The 20163-nt window shown below is 35.9% G+C and overlaps 1 protein-coding gene across 18 annotated transcripts in view; it reads left to right on the top strand.

The window, feature by feature from the left end:
* The window catches only part of LOC143257073 (cytokine receptor-like), a 120614-nt gene that overhangs the window by 36123 nt on the left and 64328 nt on the right, over positions 1 to 20163 (top strand). For 3 of the 18 annotated variants that reach the window (XM_076515248.1, XM_076515246.1, XM_076515235.1), the window contains exon 2: positions 14000 to 14376. The exons of 10 other annotated variants lie outside the window; for them this stretch is intronic. The gene's annotated coding sequence lies outside the window, so the exon portion shown is untranslated. Of the gene's footprint in view, positions 1 to 44; positions 286 to 10192; positions 10696 to 13999; positions 14377 to 20163 lie in introns of those variants that run through there. 5 more of the 18 variants (XM_076515251.1, XM_076515250.1, XM_076515237.1 and 2 more) reach the window with 3 other exon arrangements.

A 20163-nucleotide genomic window follows, 5' to 3' on the forward strand; every position in this document is an offset into this window, starting at 1 on the left:
CTTTATAATTATGTACTGGAACTGCTAACGTCTTATGTGAATTTATAATATTTTCGCGTTGTTTCGAATGATTTATTTGCCCCTTTCTATGACTTGTAAGAACAATGCACAGACCTGTTATGTTGTATAGCCTTAGATACAAAAACAACAACGTAATAATGAATGATCTGTTGTAAAAACTACGATATGTTATGTGTATTACGTGGATTATATACATAACATTTGACCCAACGTAAGGAGTTTTAGATTGGGAGCAGCTTCAACATGATACGACAGTAACAAATTGTAGGTAAACTTTGATTTTCTAGTAGTATGTGAAGTTTTGTTGCTTAGAGCACACAAATGAACGTAACAAAACCTTTGCTAAGGTATTGCTGATAGCTGATCACCGGTTAAAATACCGTATTTTCACGTAAATAACCCGACCTCCTAGTATACCCCACAGCTGAGAAAAAAAGTGCTTTAAGAAACTTTTAGGCTGGTATTATCTTCATTCGTGTACACCCCGAAAACCAGCGACACAGACAGGTTGTGGAAGACAAGAAAATTAAAATCGTTTTACGTTCAAGTAACACAATAAAAACCTCCACTTAACAGATTCCCTGTGATTATGTCACGTGGAAAAGCCAGTCATGGGTTGAAGGTTAAGGGACACAAAGTGAAACATATTCGTCTTGGAATACACGAGAATTAATTAAGTCGCAGTTATAATGTATTCAATTATTGGTAAATACAGTCAAAAGCATTGTACTTTATCCTTTGGCCAGAGAATACGGGTAACTAGATGTTGGTAATAGGCGTATTTATTGGAATGAATGATTGGTAATTTAAGTCTTAAAAACAAACGTCAACAAAATATACCGTCTTATCCGCACAATACCATAGTTCGCAGTTGGAATTTTTGAAAACTAATATATATCCCACGGTTTATTTGTGTTTAAATACGCCAGTAACCTTAAGTAGACAGCGAGAGGGTAATGTTGTGTTGATATAAGATTTATCGTCTGTTTCACTGCTTCCTAGATTCGGTTATTTACTTTATATATTTCATAGAAAATGACCACTAAAGTTTTACTGTGAAGAGAATTCCGTGTTTACATTTACATGGTTCTCAGAAAACCTAGTCTCCATGGTGACTGAAGTATTGATGTCTGTATACATTAAAATATTACGGAGAATCTTCGGACTAGCATCAAGCCCATGTTAACAGCTGTTAATCGTAGGGTGTTTTTAATGTTCGTAAATTGCGGTATGAATTTTGGCTGCTCCGCAAATTTGAATAACTCGTCAAGACCCAATAGTATCTGGAGCTAAACGCAAGTCAAAGTGTATAAATTAATTGTAGACGCTGCGATATACGTTATGATAGAAATGTAGATGGACGTTTGTTTGTTTGTTTTTGAATTTCGCGCAAAGCTACACGAGGGCTATCTGCGCTAGCCGTCCCAAATTTTGCAGTATAAGACTAGAGAGTAGACAGCTAGTCATCACCACCCATCGCCAACTCTTGGGCTACTCTTTTACCAACGAATAGTGGGAATGACCGTCACATTATAACGCACCCACGGCTGAAAAGGCGAGCATGTTTGGTGCGACAGGATTCGAACCCGCGACCCTCACATTACGAGTCGAGTGTCTTAACCATCTGGACATGCCGGACCGATTAGATGGACGTTTATCTTAAAATATTTGAAATGGAAAATGTAGTATTTTAATGCGACAATCAATTTAAATATGAAATAATTCATCTGTTAGAATTTACTCTTTATTAAGTAGTTTCTTCGTTCCTGTAAGTGATTTTTTTTCTGTCTTGTATTACGTTTGTAACATGAGTTTATTAATGTAGCGTTTAACGTATTTATTTCTGTACGTACTTTACATTAGATATTGGCCCGGCATGGCCAAGCACATTAAGGCGTGCGATTCGTAATCCGAGGGTCGCGGGTTCGCATCCCGGTCGCGCCAAACATGCCCGCCCTTTCAGCCGTGGGGGCGTTATAATGTGTCGGTCAATCCCACTATTCGTTGATAAAAGAGTAGCCCAAGCGTTGGCGGTGGGTAGTGATGACTAGCTGCCTTCCCTCTAGTCTTACACTGCTAAATTAGGGACGGCTAACACAGATAGCCCACGAGTAGCTTTGTGCGAAATTCCAAACAAACAAACAAACAATACATTAGATATTTACTAAATATTTCCAATGTTTTACGAACTCTATTAGCTCTGAAAGTTACTATTGGTGAAAGTTTCGAAAAATGTTCGCTCTTACAGAAACATGTAACCGGAAGAAGGACCGTGGGTTGACCTAAGTTCATATTCAACTTTTGCCGGGCATGGGCAAATGATTGGGGCGCTCGAGTCGTAATTTGAGGGTCGCGGGTTCGAATCCCAATCATACCAAACATGCGTTATAATAATACAGTCAATTCCACTATTTGTTGGTAAAAGAGGTAGCCCCAAGAGTAGGCGGTGGGTGGTGATGACTAGCTGCCTTCCCTTTAGTATTACACTACTAAATTAGGGACGGCTAGCGCAGATAGCTCTCGAGTAGCTTTGCGCGAATTTCAAAAAACAAACAAACATACCCAACTTTCTGATAGTTTCCCAAAGATAGAGCCGTCCTCAATGGGGGCGCAAATGATCTCCTGGAGGAGGGAAAGAGCGATTACAATTGTTAGCCAGTAGTGTAGTAACGTATTTTCACGTTAATAATGCACCCCTGGTGTACGTCCTACGTGAGGGGAGAAAGCTTCGAGAAAATTTTAGCGCGTAATACCCGTCCTCTTGTTCACCCCACAAGACAGCGACACTGAGAAATTGTTTGTTCATAATTAAGTACAAAGCTGTACAATGGGCTATAGAGATCAAAGAATCTTTTATATTACAGCAACACAATAAACCTTTACTAAACAGAGGTTTCCTGTGGTTATGTCACGTGGTGAAGCTAATCGCAGATTATAGGTTAAGGTAATGCTTTGGGACACATTGAAAGTGAAACGTGTCTTCGAATACGTGAACAATTACTTAAAGAGCAGTTATAATATATTAAAATATTGATAAATACAGTCCGATGTATTCGTACATGTACTATGTCCTTTAACAAGAGAATATGGGTAACTGGGATTGGTAATAAACATATTAATTGGAATAGAATAGGAACAGAAAATTGATAATTTTAATCTCAAACAAACAAAAAGGTATTGCCCGTACATTAACATACCCGTAGCTGGCATTTTTGAAAATTAATATACAGCCCGCGGGTTATTTGCGTAAAATTAAAGTAACAAAAAAAGTATTTTAACACCTATCTTAATAACCCTAATATAGTAAAAGGCTTTAATTAGCTTTGGTAAACTTTGTTAATAATATTTGTAAATATTGCTTTGTTTTTGCAACAGAATGATGACGTAACAGCATGTTTAATACAAACACTTTTTGATGTTTATGGTTTAGGTAGCTAGTATAATTATGAATTTTACCTCGTAAGGAAAACCTGTAAACTTCCTTTACACGTTTGCGTATGTGTCTCTACGCAACAGGTCTCTCTTGCCATGGTAGCGTTTCATTATAATAATTTCATGACGTGTTTCTCTTGTGTCTGCTTGCACCACTAAACTAATTCAGTTTTCCACGATGTTAGAAAAGCACGTAGGTTCAAGAAATCTTAAAAGAAATGTGGACCCTTCAAAAGCGCTCGGGTTGTAGGGTTTCTGTTCATTTCTAGTTCAGTTTTTATAGGTTACCAAACAAATAGTTAGCACGTGGAAAATGGTTTAAAATATAACACCTTTTTTAAAGAAATAATATTAGCTTTTTCTTCGCCAGCCACACACAATTTGCAGATTTCTTGGTATCACATGTCATGCGTGCATGAATTTCAGTCCTGAAGGTGTATTTTGTGTGTGAGGGAGGGGGGATAATTTTGAATTTGTAAACGAAACGGTAGGTGAACACCATTGAAAACCAAGTCCACGTGTTGAACATGTGGTTAAACTCCACATAAAGAACGTTAGGAGTAAGACCATGTTTATTTTGTTTTCGTGTTGTCAATATATAGATTAAAATACCATTGCGATTGCGTTAAAGGACAGTTCCGTTCCACAATGAACAAATCATTTAATAAATAAAATCAACATACATGTATAGAAAATTAAAAACGCAATTTCAATGAGTAAGTGAAGTACGTGTAATGTTTATAACATTCCAAGAAAGGATTTAGATCTTATATAGTAACCGGTTTATAAACTGAATCGCCAAAGGACACGTTCGTCTATTTTAGAACAAAAAAAGTATTACAAGAACAGGAAAATACTGGCATAAAAATACGTTATATCGAAAAATTAGTGTAGAGGTTTAGTTTTACTTTATAATAATGATAAAATATAGACAACGTGAAACTGAAGAGTGCACACGAATTTGTCGAAATTTGATTATCGAATTTCTTCCATTTTGTGTTGCAGTTACACACGATATTGTGTTCCTTTTATTACAGTCCACCAGAGGCACAGCGGAATGTTTGCAAACACGCACCGCTAGAAACCGGGTTTTGATAACGGTGGTGGGCAGAGCACAGATAGCCTTTTGTATCGCTTTGTGTTGATTACAAGAATCACCAGTGTCCAGTGAGTTCCCTTTTTACGTATTCCGGAAGCATAATGTATTCCGTGGGCGTTTCGGATGATGCCCCCGTTTTCGTGCTTTCGTTATTCTGTAAAAATGATGTGAATTCTGTATTAATATCCTGATTGTGTGTACTTACGCAGTTACTGATTTAACAGTAAGGTTTAGAATGGCAGTACAATGGTATGTGTCACTAGTGATTTTATTTTATTTTTTAATCTAATCTGTTATTGGTTATCTTTACTTACCTGTTACATCTAGAAACTTCCTGTTTGTTAAAGCCTGCCAGTGGCTCAGTGGTAAATCCGCGTACTTATAACAGTAAAAATTGTGTTTCAATACCGTGATGAACAGAGAAGGGATAACCCATTCTGTAGCAGCTTTGTGCTTAACAACTCTATGTATGAGAAGTAATTCGTTATTCTCACATGGAGATATGCTTTTAAAGAATAATAACAAGTAACCATATCTAAGAATGAAAATGTAAGGCATTCTGTTGACAGACGTTGGGGACAGAATAGTGTAGAAATTTATTAATTTTGTAATTTAATCGTCACACCGAATGCATCAGCTGAGAGGGTTGAAAGTTTTGCCATGTTGGCAAAAGTGTGATTTCTTTACTGGGGTTACTTGTACTTACAGTTGTTATGGAAATGTAACACACACACACACAAACAAAAAACAAACTCTTCAGTAAAGTTTCAAAGTAAATCATCTAATCAACTTCCAGGGACTTAATGGGGCGTACGTAAAGTATTTGACACCCAGAGCGGATCCTTCCTTTGCCCCCCTCCCCCATGAATAATTTTAAAATTTAAACAAAGAATGTTTAAAGTATATATATACTTTATAATGTTTGCAAGTAGACTTTTAAACAGTGCAGCACTGTCATAAGTAAACTGGAGATAAGAAAAATGTTGGACAATAAAAAATTTAGTGAACAGGTAATACTGCATTTATTTTTTACAAAAACACAAGGAATTCAGTTTCAACGCTCAGCTTATTTTTCAAAGGTGAATAGAGGGGGTTTCATAGTCTCTGCTTTTGAGTCTTAATTTCTGCAGATTGGTTAATGACCTCATCAAATTTCACCTTCTTTGTATATTCATGTTCAATAGAAAATAAAGCCAGATATGTCAATCTTGTCTGACTCATAGTCGAGCGAAAGAAATTTTTAGGAATTTTAGTTTGGAAAAACTTTCACATAAAGCAACAGAGTCAAAAATAATCTCAAACACAGTGGCAAGCTAGGCAGAGATTTAACAAAAAAATTCCATTTCACAATAAACTCCAGAAACTGCAATGCTGTCCATTTCTTTACCTCTTCAACGCTGATTTTGATTGCTTCCAAATGCCTCCGAAGTCGTCCAATTTCCACACTATCTTCATCAGAAAATTAATCAAAAACCTGAATCAAGCTTGGGATACACTTCCAAAGTTCTCCTGTTGCAACAACCAAAGTGTTTGACTCAATAACAGCGAATATTGACAGAATTTGATCCTTTGACTTAGAACGAAACTCCAGTTCTTGATGAAGACGATCAAGACATTCAAACATAGCCCTTTTCTATTCTCCCTGACATTGTTACACTAGCATCCTTTGCCATCTCTTCTGGAATTCTTTTCCGGAGCTATACTCTTCCTCTTTTCTCCATAGAAATGTTCATTTTCTCACACTTTGTATAATTAATGGCCCTTTCTAAAACTGTTCCTTGAAAATTAGCAGTTTGTAAATATTTGAAATTGGCTTTGAAGAATGCATTGTGATACTGATTCCAAGTGTTTACAAATACCTTTATGTGAGATTAATTTCTTCCAGGACTTCACACCAGAAAGAAAGGTTAACTCAAAAAAGATAAATCACATACAGCAGCAGCAAAATCTGAGCTGATTCTCTTGTTTCCACATTTTTCTTGGAATTGCACAGCACTTTAAGAGTAGAAATCAGCTTTTCGAAATTTGCCTTCATTGGGTTCACACTGTCATAATGAGCCCTCCATTTTGTCAGGGAAAGTCCTGACTGTTATGTCTACATTCTCCATCAGCATTTTCCGTCGATGAGGTGAGACTGAAAAGAAGGAATGGACTCTCAACAAGGTTCCAAAAAAGTCACATTAATAAATACTTCCAAATGTATGCACTCTGCAAAGGTTCATAGAAAGATTTACACAAAATTTTGGGATTAACATATTTGACTGAACACCACCATGAATCCCAGACCTAGTTACGTCATTGTCATATCCTTTACCATGGCACAGGTTCATGTCCTATCCATCTTTCCTCAGATGTTTCAGGATATCCTCTGTGAGCTTGGCAACAGTCTTTCCGGCACAGGGAAGAAGCCCAAAAATGATTCCTTTACTTCAGCCTTGTCACATTGAATAAGGTCGTATCTGATCTCTTCACCAATCTGATCAGTATATAATAGTACTGTAGTTGTTGATATAAAATCTGAATCGGTGTTTACTATATTAAGAATGTAAGCATTAGAACATCTCCATGCAGTTGCATGATCATCCTCTCTGTTTCAACATCACCATGTAGTTGTATTTAAAAAAATCATGCAGTACTATCACCACAACCATCGTAACATTACCACGTAGTTATCACAATAAAACTCGCTCAATCATGGATATCGTAGTACTTCAATAGTCATGGTTGTACGAAAAAAAGTGTACAGATTAGTGCAAATAATGACTTTTTTTTTTTTTATTCATCACCAGTAGTGTCAGGGATCATTATTCATAAACATGAGTTTCTGTGACATCATGACGATGCATTTATCATCTATTATAACATCACTATGATACCACATTGTCAAAAATTACTGGACATTAGTACAAATACCATGATATTGTTATAAATACCAGCATTTCATGTATGTAGAGTCAGTGTCAAATGAACAAGACTTAGACATCTGGCTGTAACTGACATTCCATGTTTAACAAACTGATGATTAAAACGTCAACGTTTGCCTTTCAGTATAATTTTTATTAAATATTACATTTTTCGTTTGTAAACTTTGTATTGTCAATAAAACTAAAAAAAATTATTTTATACTGGAAATTAACACTTAACATTCAGCTACTTTAATAGTTTGAACATTTTTATTTATTTATTCTTACTTTGGCGAATTTGTCATTTGGTTTGAAAACTTGTACTGGTATTTCAACTCTCCCGATGGTACCCCTCGCACCCCCATTAGTACACCATTGCTTGTCACTTGACGTGTTTTCTCAAATTTAAAGGTTCGTTAATTTCATTTGTTTAGCTGTCGGACTCGCCAACAATGGACATGACTAACTGAGATAGTGTGACAGTACGAACCATGAATTAACATATATTTTTAACGTGTGTGTGTGTGTGTAATATTTAATGCCCATGTAGGTAATTACCGCTAAAAGCGTGTGTAGGCTATTTCACTTCTCTCTGCCGTTGCGTTTAAAGAAATAGATAAATGATTTTTTTATTTGTTTGTTCAAATTAATATTTTATATATAGATAAATTATTACGCACAGTGATTATTGCCATGCCTCATCTTGGGAACTGATCTAGTACAAAGAACATTGTCATATTGCTATGGTGGGAACTGATCTGGTACAAAGAACATTGTCATGTTGCTATGGTGGGAACTGATCTGGTACAAAGAACATTGTCATGTTGCTATGGTGGGAACTGATCTAGTACAAAGAACATTGTCATGTTGCTATGGTGGGAACTGATCTAGTACAAAGAACATTGTCATGTTGCTATGGTGGGAACTGATCTAGTACAAAGAACATTGTCATGTTGCTATGGTGGGAACTGATCTAGTACAAAGAACATTGTCATGTTGCTTTAGTGAGCTTCTGAAGTTGGAAATTATAATATCAGACATTTTCTGATTGGGTTAAACGATGTTAATGCCAAAAAGTACAGCAGTCTTATCTAATGTCGTCCAGACGGTAGAAGTGTCAATTATATTTGTGTTTTTGGAAAAGTGTTAAAAACATTTTAATAATATACAAAAGCACGATGACAACAACAACAACAACTTCAGCTGATATTTTTTTTTCGTTGTAAACTCTGAAGCTAAAACTTTTATCAGCAAATGGACGCTCTCTCGTTACGTGTACAAGTTGGCCGGCCGTGGCTGAGTGACTTCCGTGCCCAGCTGCTGATCTGAGGGTACGGGGCTAGAGATATTATGCTGTTGAATGCCCTTGTACTCCGCATTTACAGCTGTGGATGCGTTATAACAGTGGCAGTCTGTCTCGTTAATCGATTCACAAAGCCGGACAAATCTGTTGTGGCTATGGATACTGCCTCCTTTCTGACCAGTAGTTGAAAATGGGCGACATTTATAGGTGAACTCTAGATGTATATTTAGTCTAACGTGGTCGTTCTTGGGTTTTTGAGATAAAGGATATATGCGGGTAGTGGTAGCACTCTGAAGCACTTGCACGTGAGTTTTAGGACCAATGTAATTCCATGTGTGTGTCTTATTTGATTTGGTATGTTGAAACAGTAGTACAGCGGTATGTTTGCTAAACTCTGGGCTTTGATACCCTTAATTAGCAGATCACATCGTGTTGCTTTGTGCTTAACTTGAAATAAACGAAAAACAGCGAAATATGGATATATAGGAGTAGATGTTTTGGGATGGTTTCGGGCAAGTTTTATGTTTGCACAGAGCAAGCCGTACTTGTGATACCATTGACTAAACTATGCACTCGTTATCTGTCAGCACAAAAAGATTTTAATAAAGTCGTATGTGTGTATGTATATATTGATAATTTTAGACACGGAGATTAGGCACGGTGTATATTTGCAAATCACCTGCCATGGTTTCTTTGATGTGGAATGGTGTCTGTTTAGGAGAAAAGAAAGTAAAAAACATCGAATAATAGTAGCGTACACTCAACTAGACAGTCCTTAAACGTATATTTTTGTCTGTTTCAGATTCTTCGATCCGTTATAATGTCTTTGTTGTTCAGTATGTTACTTGTACATTGAGATGGAAGATGGATTTCCACCATTTTCTGGTGTTATAGCGTTGCTGGTTTTATAATTAAACTGAAAACCTTAAAGAAAACACTAAAGGACTCGGCGTGGACTTCCTGAAGAACGTGTTTATCTTGGCACCCAGGAACCCACAGGAATAAAAAATCTAATGTTTGAGGTTAATGTGTAAAAGCCGCGGGGGGGTTTTCAGCTTACGTATTGTTAAAATCGGCATAATACATTTTACTTATTTTAGTTTTTATATAAGCGTCTTGGAGCGAGTTGGTTTTGTGTTGTTCAAGGCCGTCGTCACTTTGTGACACTGTCATGGGTAAAGGCTCTCTTAACGGGGATTTCTTGGAAATCTCTTTTTTAAGAAGGGGATGTTTGGGGGGGGGGTGTTCGACTATGAACAACGAGTAGTATTGTTAGTGGCGTATTAAGGTACAGACCGAGTTGTGTAGTAAACATGCATCTAAGAAAACAAAAACTTTAGGTATTGAGTGACCAATCATATGTCTCAAAATGAAACTGGTATTTAGAAATTGGAGCATGTTTGTAACCCTAAAAAAGCCAACGACGACCAGTGTTCTAGGAAAAAGCATCAAAATACTTAATTGCTAGAGGACGCTTTATTTGAGTTTGTTCCATGCGTGTGGCGCGTATGAAAAGAATCTTTTGTGAATTAGTTCCAGTTAAAAAAGTCCAGAAAGGAATTCTATTCTGTAGTGACGAGCTAGTATGTGCACAGGAAGTAATTGTTCGATTCATATTTAAACCCTTAAGAATTCTATACTGGGCATTAAATCTTAACACGTTTTATTTGTACACTTAACCACTCGTTTTAATAATTAGTGACGCCTGACCATATCTATAAATTCTGATTAAAAGTCACTGTAATGTAAGATCTCGCACAAGTCTCGTGACTGTCTGAGTTTCAACTTTTTTACTTGGCGGTTATTGGACAACTGATATCAGGGTGTTTTAGACACAGATCAGAGATAATAAAACATTTGCGTTCATTGTAACTGTCAAATTTGGTTTCTGTCATAATTATCTAAAGACCTACAACCACTGATGTGTTGAAACACTGGTAAGTATATCTGATGGTTTCTGTTTTGCATTTGTTTTATACCTTACTAAAAACTAGTTTTCACGCTTTGCTAAATTGCTGTTTGTATATGTTTAATTAGAAGTGTTTATAATCTAACTTCTGTTGCAGAGTTTTGCAACCGTCCGGTGTTTAAAATAACGTTTTTTGTTGTTGTTATTGTTGTGTTTTTTACACGAAAAGAGATATTTTAAAAGAATAACTTTGTCGTATAATTAGCGCCACCAAATAACTATTTTGTCAGATACATCACGGTAATTCGTCCATATCAGTGACTTTGTAAATGTGTGCCTTTCAGAATTATGTTGCAGCTTCGTTCTCAGAAGTAGGTCCGTTTAAGTATTTGCCCGAGTTATTTCACAGTGGTTTAACAGGCACTTTTCACCAGATAAGTGTGTAATTCAGTAATTTATCAGAACGTAAACTATTGTTTAAGTCTTAGTGTGGCTCACAACAGTTTTACATTTTCTTCTCACCAGGTGAGTGTTGTTTAACTCTTTAGTTTTGTCATGTGACGAAACAGATTTGTTTAACATTGACACACTGCTAACCAGGGAAAATATTAATTAACTTGGATAACCAAAACTTGTATGAAGTATTTACTAAACAAATCCCATGTTTCAGACTTTGTAAAATGTGGTAACATTTCTATGCCGCAGCCGTTATTAATCGAACTTCTGAATAAACGCTATATTGTGTATTTCATTTACCTTGAGATTTTCCACTATCTGGCTTTAGTTTCTTACTGTCAGTGGTTGTTGCCTCACTTACCATGACCCATATTCATGCTCTACTAGGAAAATAGGTGTTGGCAAAAACAGACAGCAACAAAGTCAATACTTTATATAGGTATATATAATACAGTTTTTGATTTTTGTTAGTCGTGTACTTTCTGATACATATTTTCCTTCAGAATGATACAAAACGAACTTCCTTTGTTTACTATGTGCATAATTAGTTTCCTACGTAATGCTCATTATGTTCTTCAGAAAGATTGGCTGGGCGATAGTTACTGTGTCCATCACCAAGGTTATTTTACTAATGGTAAACATGCTTAACATCCAAGTTGACTGAGTAGCACTTTCCATGTTCATAACCGGAGTTGACTGAGTGGCGGATACCTTGTCCATTACGGAGGTTGCCTGACTGGAATTTATTACTGGTTATCATTAAAATTCTTGAATAATATTCATCTCACTTTAAACTGGTTTGGTATTTTAAATTAAGGGTCTAAGTGTAAGTTAATAGGTATGGAAAAGGGTTATATGGCAACTTGATGTGTTCATAGTTTTAAAGGCATAGATTGCGTTTCAGTAATTTTTCTCAACTGACAAACATACATATAATAACAGAGGCATATTCTGCACTGTCTTAGTATTAGCCAGTGCTACATTGCAACTATATTATAATGAACTATTAATTATGTAATGTGCAGTTGATTAAATTTTTGAGCGACAAATTATATGTCCGACTATGTCTGACAGATTCAGTGAAAGTCTACACAAGTAAAATCGAACTGTCAGCTCATAATGACTTTCTTTCTGAAGCTGTGGTAATCCACATTAAATTTATACCTTTAAAACTTTAGTTGGTTATTTTATAGAGACTACTGACAAAACACACGTAAGTGTGCTGAATAAACCAAAATCTCTGTGAGGATTTTAAGTGGCATTCCTTCATTAAGAAGGGGAAAGTGGATCGGAAGTGAGGAAGTGATTCGAAAAAATTTGCGTAAATCGCAAAGCAGTTGCGTCATTTCTTGTTCAGAACTTCCCACTACACAGTGGGGACGTTGTTAAGATTTCTGCTGTCTTAACTTGGTACGTTTATTGCATTAAAGTTATTCATAATTTGAATTTTACTTTTACGGATAACTGTATTCTATATCAAGAAGTAAGAAATATCCCAAAAATATTTTAATTATGAAATAGTTCTGTAATTCAGGCTTAAACGCTTATTCTAACCCTAGTATCAACTTGAAGTTAAATTATGTGAATTATAAAAGACCAGAAATTTGAACAACAGGAATATCTTCAATTCTACACATTATAGCTGGATATTTTATTACTACATGTTATGGTTATTACTAGGAAGTGCTAAACACTATTTACAATAGTTGACTTGTAGAATTTTGTGTGGTGTGAACTTTGTTCGTACTTAACCATCTACAGTATCTGCCGTGGTAACAACGGGGTCATTCTATGAAATATTTTTCTTGTTCAGAGTATGAGAAAAAATTAATGTGAATTTGCATTGCTTTTGAACAACCAGGTTAGCATGCCGTGTTTGGTCTGGATCGGTGAACTCGTGTCGGAGATGACGAGGCAGACAGAAATTTATTTTCGATATTGGTCAGTTATGGCTTAATATATAGAACGCTGAAAAACGCCTGTACTAAATTGTTAAAACCATCCCTGCTTCTTTTCTCTCGCCAAGGCTACATTCGTGTTTGTTGAATCCCGTTATAAATATCAAGTAGCAGAAACACTCGTTTCGTTATGTGGTCAATGTATATTGTTTCACGTGCATGCACTATTGTTACTACCGGAATTTCTTGGACTGTTCATTTAATAATGGTAATAGTAAAGTACATTTTAAAGTCGAGTAGTTCAGTCACTGTTTAGCCGTCGAAGTATTTAGTTAGTTCCCTAATCAACAAATTACCCTGAGAAAGTCCAAGGTAATACCAGTTTGGGCGTTACTTTATCCACGTGTAACTACTTCAAATATTCTGACGTTTGTAGCTCGTTATTTCTTTAAAAAAACATTTAATAATGTTGAATATTACTCTGAGAAGTCACCCAAATGTTTATCTGCCCCGCCCCTTCTCTTAAAACAACATAATTTTATAGTTTATAACAGCTGGTCTCAATAATATCTAACAACACTGAACTATTTGTCATAATTTAATGTACAGAATGTCTCGGGATAAAGGCAACACAGTACAAAGGCGGATGATGACTCGTAATACGATACGGTGGGAGATCTTGGGATTGGGGAACCTAGTTTAGGTTACAAGTGGAAGACCAGCTGTTACCATGTACATAACACTTTTAGTTCATTATGTGTGTAGAGTTAACACCCGGACACACAAAAACAATTCCTAGACTAAGTGATACGTTAGAGTTGTCTCAGAGACAATGAACGAACTTGCATTTCTTTGTTTGCCTATAGAAACTTATTACAAGCAACAGCAAAGTATATTTGTTTATTTTATGTGTTTTTATACATCTAAACGCATACATGTGGAAATAATTTTACACGTTCTAAAAATTTCGTTTTCCAGGTCATCCATCTTAAGCCTATTTTAAATATCAGCATGACAAATCAATTTTATTGATATATTTTATGCAAAGCTACACAACCTGTTTTCTCCTGACCTTTCCTAACCTCGAACTGATAACACTAAGGGCAAGGTTACTAGTCAACAACACATACCGCCAACTCCTGGACTCTATATCTGATGGAATTGTGAGATTTGAACATTGCTTTTATAGCGCCAACTTCCATGGCTTAAAAGTACGATTACAAGACCTCAACCATGAATTTTCGGATTTACAGTCCAGTCATGTGTGGCCTGACAGAATGAATAAACTTGGGCGCGCGCTCACACACGGGCCTGCACACATGATTTTCCAGTTGGTGGAACACTTTTGAAACAAGGTATTTATATTTTTGGCAGCGTTCTTAAGGATATCTGCCCCTGTCTACAATTTTGATCTACTAACAGAAACCATCACCCACAGTCCCACACCATGGGAATAACTTTCGCTCCTATAAGGCCCCTACAACTCGAAGTACAATAAATGTATTGTGATATTGCACGGATTTGAATCCGGCTTGAAAACTCTAGTTTCCAAAGCTCGCCCACAGGGCCAACCCGTGGCCTTGTTATAATAAAGTTTTAAGTGTTGAATAATAAATAATATCCAGACTTAGATCAACTAAACATGTAAGGTAGAATACGTATTTACGATTTAATTTACATGAGAAATTCATAGCAAATAATACACAGTTTTACTTGGTGATCTGAAGACTCTAAAGTTTTATTTTATGCTAATATAAAAAAAATAATAATTGTTTGAAATCTTATAAAAACCTCGACAGGGAAACACCACCTGTCCATAACAAAAGTGTCTGTAAAGTTAAACAGCCGGAAGTAGTTATTAATCCAAAACTTCCTTTCTCTTCTAAAGTGTGGCACAACGGTAAGCATACGGACTTGTAACCCAAAAAATCGTGTTTCGATACTCGCGTTAAATACAGTACGGGTAGCCAGTTGTGTACTTTTGTGTTTAAATACAAACAAACCTCTAAGATAACTCAAAAGATGCGACATCCTAACGTTGTAAGTACATCAGATCAGGTGAAACGCTATTTTTTCTTCCTTAATTTTGAATAGATTTTGCGTTTATTGTTTTATTTCGTAATATTTGGTGGTATCACAAAGGTGTGGCACGGTATGGTCAGATGGTTAGGGCTCTCGACTCGTAATCTGAGGGTCGCGGGTTCAAATCTCCGTCACACCAAATATGTTCGCCCATTCAGCTCTGAAGGCGTTATAAGTTAACGGTCAATCCCACTCTTCAGTTGTCGGTGGGTGGTCATAACTAGCTGCCTTCCCTCTAGTTTTGCACTACGAAATTAGGGACGGCTCGCGTAGCTTAGCTTTGCGCGGAACTCAGAAGACAAACACAAAAGTATATAGTAATCAGTCTGAAATATATATGAATGGAGCACTACTGTAGACTGCCACATCGGCTAAATTTTTAGGTCTAACCTATGATTCAAAATTAACATGGATTAACCATGTAAACGAAATTAAAAGTAAAGTCTGGCGAAGAACCATCTATGCTAGGAGTCTAACTGTCAAGAATAGTGGAGTATCGACAGACAATATACTAAAAATTTACAAAACATACATTAGACCAGTATCGACTATGCAGTTCTAGCATGGATAACTGTAAGTGACAAAACAAACCAAGCTACAAACAATACAAAACACACTCCTCACAACAGCATATAGAGTTCCCAGAGCAACATCATCTAAATTTATACATAAATATTGAAACATACCAACCATACCAGATAGACTCCTATGTAGTACAATAACGTAATTTGATAAAAATTAGATGAAAAATGAATTATTATGCGAACTAGACAGGTACCTCATACATGAAGATAGTCCTAAACACCTCTCTCCGATCAATATATATTTTAAACATAAAAATAAATAAATGAAAGAATACACACACACACACACACACACACACACACACACACACACACACAAAAATATAAATAAAAAGTAATAACATTCGTCGGAATTTTTTTTTAAAGGGCCACCAACAAACTAAACATCTTACTCATAGGGCAAAAGAATGTCTATATATATGTATACCACTACGTAGATATTGCCCTGAAAAAGGGTCGGAATAATTGAGCTCACTCTGACCCAAAAAGCAGCAATTAATACCATTAAACACTGCATGACCACATAAGTAAAGGAAGGAGGAAGAGGTCAAAGAGCACCTGACCCTCCAGGGTACACATGATACCCAAACCCGAGAGAGAGAGTAATCAACATTTGTCTACCAATTTTCATCTTGTTCTTCTCACGTAATGGATAAAGAAAAGATATGAAACTTGTCACTGTCACCTCTTCGGGATATTTTTTCAAACACGTGATATTTTGTTTCCGAAGTAAGAGAAGCCCCTATGTAAACAACGAACAGAAGAGAACTAACTCTCTCCACTTGAGATTTTCAAAAATTCATCAAAGCTTCCAGTGGTCGGGGAAGAGTTTAAGTTAATCGGTGAATTTCAATTATTTCGTGGACTTTAAAAAAAATATTGTGTTGCACCCTTGGTTTCATTTGGAGCCAAGTCTGAGCTAATTGTACCGCCCACTGCGAAAAATAAATTGAGCGTTTCTGTTGTGCTAAGAGGAGTCACTCACGGAAAATCAACATTTTTATTATTTAAATTAGGTCACATTTTAAAATGTGACAGTTTACTATAGAATATCTTGTTCTTGAAATAAAATTAGATATCAACATTATTCTTATAATTTTTCCTGTCACTTTAAAGGTGGATGGTAAGGTTTGTGTGCGTGCATAGCTTTTTTATCTTAGCGCGAGAAGCGGCTGCATTAAACTGTGTGTGTGTGTAAAAAAAACACAGGAAAGCGCGTGCGTAAGAACAAAAAATGATCAAATGATTTCCACGAGTATTTGTTTCAAGAAAACCCACTCCATATTTTCGTAAGTAAGACTCCTAGCGGTACTTTTAAAATATGTAAATCTAGGAAGGTATTAAATTTGATTAAAATAGGTTATAAACACCGTTTTGACAACTACGTTAAAGTACCTTCTCAGCGTTAAAATCGATTTATCGAAGTGTTTAAATAGCTACGTTTAAGAGATGATCTCAATATCGTTAACAAACAAATACACATACTTATTTGTAGTTTTGAAGATAACATGAGAGTATAGAATGCTTTACGTTATGAAGCATTTAACTTAGTAACACAATGTTGGTGGGTGTTACAATATCATAATAACACTGACGTAGCTTAAATCATGCTTTTGTAACGTGTTATTTCTTTAGGTGGGTTCTGTTAAATTATTTGTTGAAAATAAGGCCAAGTACAATTCACTTAACGATATAAGATTAGGTTATTTCTTCTTCAGTGTTGGTACAGATTACTGTACACAGTTGTATTCCCTTATTCATATACGTTTTCACTCTCTACATTTGTTCACTCACTGATGGTACTATGACTGATGTATAAATAAATTTACTTGTATAGTGTCACAGATAATTGATAAAGAAACTGATTATACACCGTAACTAACATTTACCTAGGTAATGCACTAAAACCAGATATTTCACTGATTCTTATATTTATAACGTAGCCTTGTTTCTAGATATTTCGCAAATTACCTTGATCATTATTCCATAATGTTTTAAGTATTCTAGAACTATTTTAACGTCGTGCGCTTTCTAGCTAACATCTGAATAAAACAAATTTCAGCTTACAGTAATATCAATATCACGTGGAAATATCTAGAAAAAATGAATAATATTTCAAACAAATCATGCGTACAGTTACAAAACTCATCAAACCGGTTACATTATAACAGCTTTAAATGCAATGGGATTTGTAACTATCGGTAACAGCTTTATTACCAAGTGCTGACAGCACCATACAACAAACAAGCTTTGTTAAAGTACTAGAATTCACAGTTATTGTTGGAAACCCGTTTAAGTTCAGTCAGAAATAGTTCGATTTCATTTCCTTCGGCTTCACGGAGTGTTGAGTCAGGCTCGCTCCTTCACTGCAAATATGAATTTAAACGTTTTGCAAGTTCGTTTATCGATCCATTTGAAATGTGAAATATTTGTGTAAAGCTCTTGAATGCAACTTGTTCGTTTTTTATAGTTCACGATAACGTAGGTACCAGCCTGAGCCACGCTATTTGTTCTCGTGTAGTTTTACTCACCATAAAACAAACAAATAAGATACATGAACTAAGTTTCAACTTTATAGGATATTGTGATTTGTTCTTGTACGGTTTGCTGGGATAGATAATCTTACATTGTTGTAAAGTGCATAATTTTAACCTCTGAGCAACCATAAAGGCGGTTATAATTTAGTGATAGAGTGTAGTGTAGTGTGTTATGGTCTTCATAAACTTGTATCCTGGGTCAGCGGTAAGTCTACGGATTTACAAAACTAAAATCAGGGACTCGATTCCCCTCGGTGGACGCAGCAGATAGCCCGATGTGACTTTGCTATAAGAAAAATGCAATCATAAATTTGTGTTTACATAGACCTTTGCAACATTGTTGGTTGACTTTAAAATTTTACCGATTGGTGGAAGAATGCGACGACTAATTGATAAATGTCTTTTTTGATGGACAACTCTGCAATATTGTAGTTTACATGTCTTACAATATGTACGTGCTGCTAGTTTATTGTAGTTTAAAATATCTAACAAGGTGAATTCAGTGTTTACAGAAGTGAAAGAATTAAAAAACAGTATTTATAATACAATCTAGTTAACTTTTGTATCAGAATGTTTGGCCAAGTTAACGATATTTTCTGTCGTTTTAAAAATTATTACTGAAGTAAACAATGGTTGTTGCAAATGTTTTGTTAAATGGCCTTTAAAGCAAATTTCGGGTTGAATTGTGTGTGTGTGTATAAATTTGTTTTTTATAATTTATTTTTAACATGTAACGTTTCACCAATGACACTAGTTTTCTATCTTTTATTACGCACATTTTATTAATTCACTAATATATTTTTTTTAAATTAAGGAACATAAATACAATTACTCTTAAAATTGTGAGCAGGTTGCTTTAGAGAGCAAAAACGGAACGATTTTTTTTTTTTTTTTGAATTTCGCACAAAGCTACTCGAGGGCTATCTGTGCTAGCCGTCCCTAATTTGGCAGTGTAAAACTAGAGAGAAGGCAGCTAGTCATGGTCACCCACTCTTGGGCTACTCTTTTATCAACGAATAGTGGGATTGATGGTAACATTATAACGCCCCACGGCTGGGAGGGCGAGCATGTTTGGCGCGACCGGGATGCGAACCCGCGACCCTCAGATTACGAGTCGCACGTCTTAACACGCTTGGCCATGCCGGGCCCAAACGGAACGAACGCGATGTATAGTATGAAATCTATGATCCGTAGACAGTTACGTAAGTTGGAGTAATGGTCTACAAGAGAGTAACGGTATAGTTGTATCCATTTAACACTTGTATGGGGGGGGGGGACTTGCGCTAGGCACAAAATAATACACTTAGTGGGTTTTTATTTTATAACTGTTATAATCTGGAGCAGAAAAATGTTATGTTTCTAGCGAACAGTTCCGCGTATTGGCGTGGGGTTAATTCAGGTTCAGTGGAGTGAAAAATGACCAGCAGGTGGTATCTTGCTTGATATATATAGTAGATTACTAGATGCAGTAGGTGAGAAGGAAGAAAGAAACTTCGCGTGATTTATTGTATATAATGCACTTTTATGTTGCTTACACAGTAATGCCTTTCTTGCGTGGCAGAACCTGGTGTTTTCTAACCAAGCAGAGCCAGTCTAGTAACCAGTACATGTGTACCTGGCGTTGCTCGCGGAAGAATGCAGTAGAAGCACTGGAATTTTCTTAGAACTCTGAGCCCTCTTTATAAGTAGAAATATGTGATTATTTAGACAATTGTATATGTATGAAAACATGTAAAAACCTCTAGAACTATACTTTCGGTTGTTTTGTTATTTCCTGAATGTAAAGTTTTTATGGATAGCCATATTGATATGCTAAATGCACATGTTTAAACGTCCGATTATTTCCGATTATGTTGTATTATTAGCGGTATTGATGTTTAGAAACTTGCTACTAGTATCTGGATGACAGCACAAGTTTTTACAGCAAGATCATTGTTGT

The sequence above is a fragment of the Tachypleus tridentatus genome, chromosome 7 (genome assembly GCF_004210375.1).
Source record: "Tachypleus tridentatus isolate NWPU-2018 chromosome 7, ASM421037v1, whole genome shotgun sequence".
NCBI classification, from domain to species: Eukaryota; Metazoa; Arthropoda; class Merostomata; order Xiphosura; family Limulidae; genus Tachypleus; species Tachypleus tridentatus.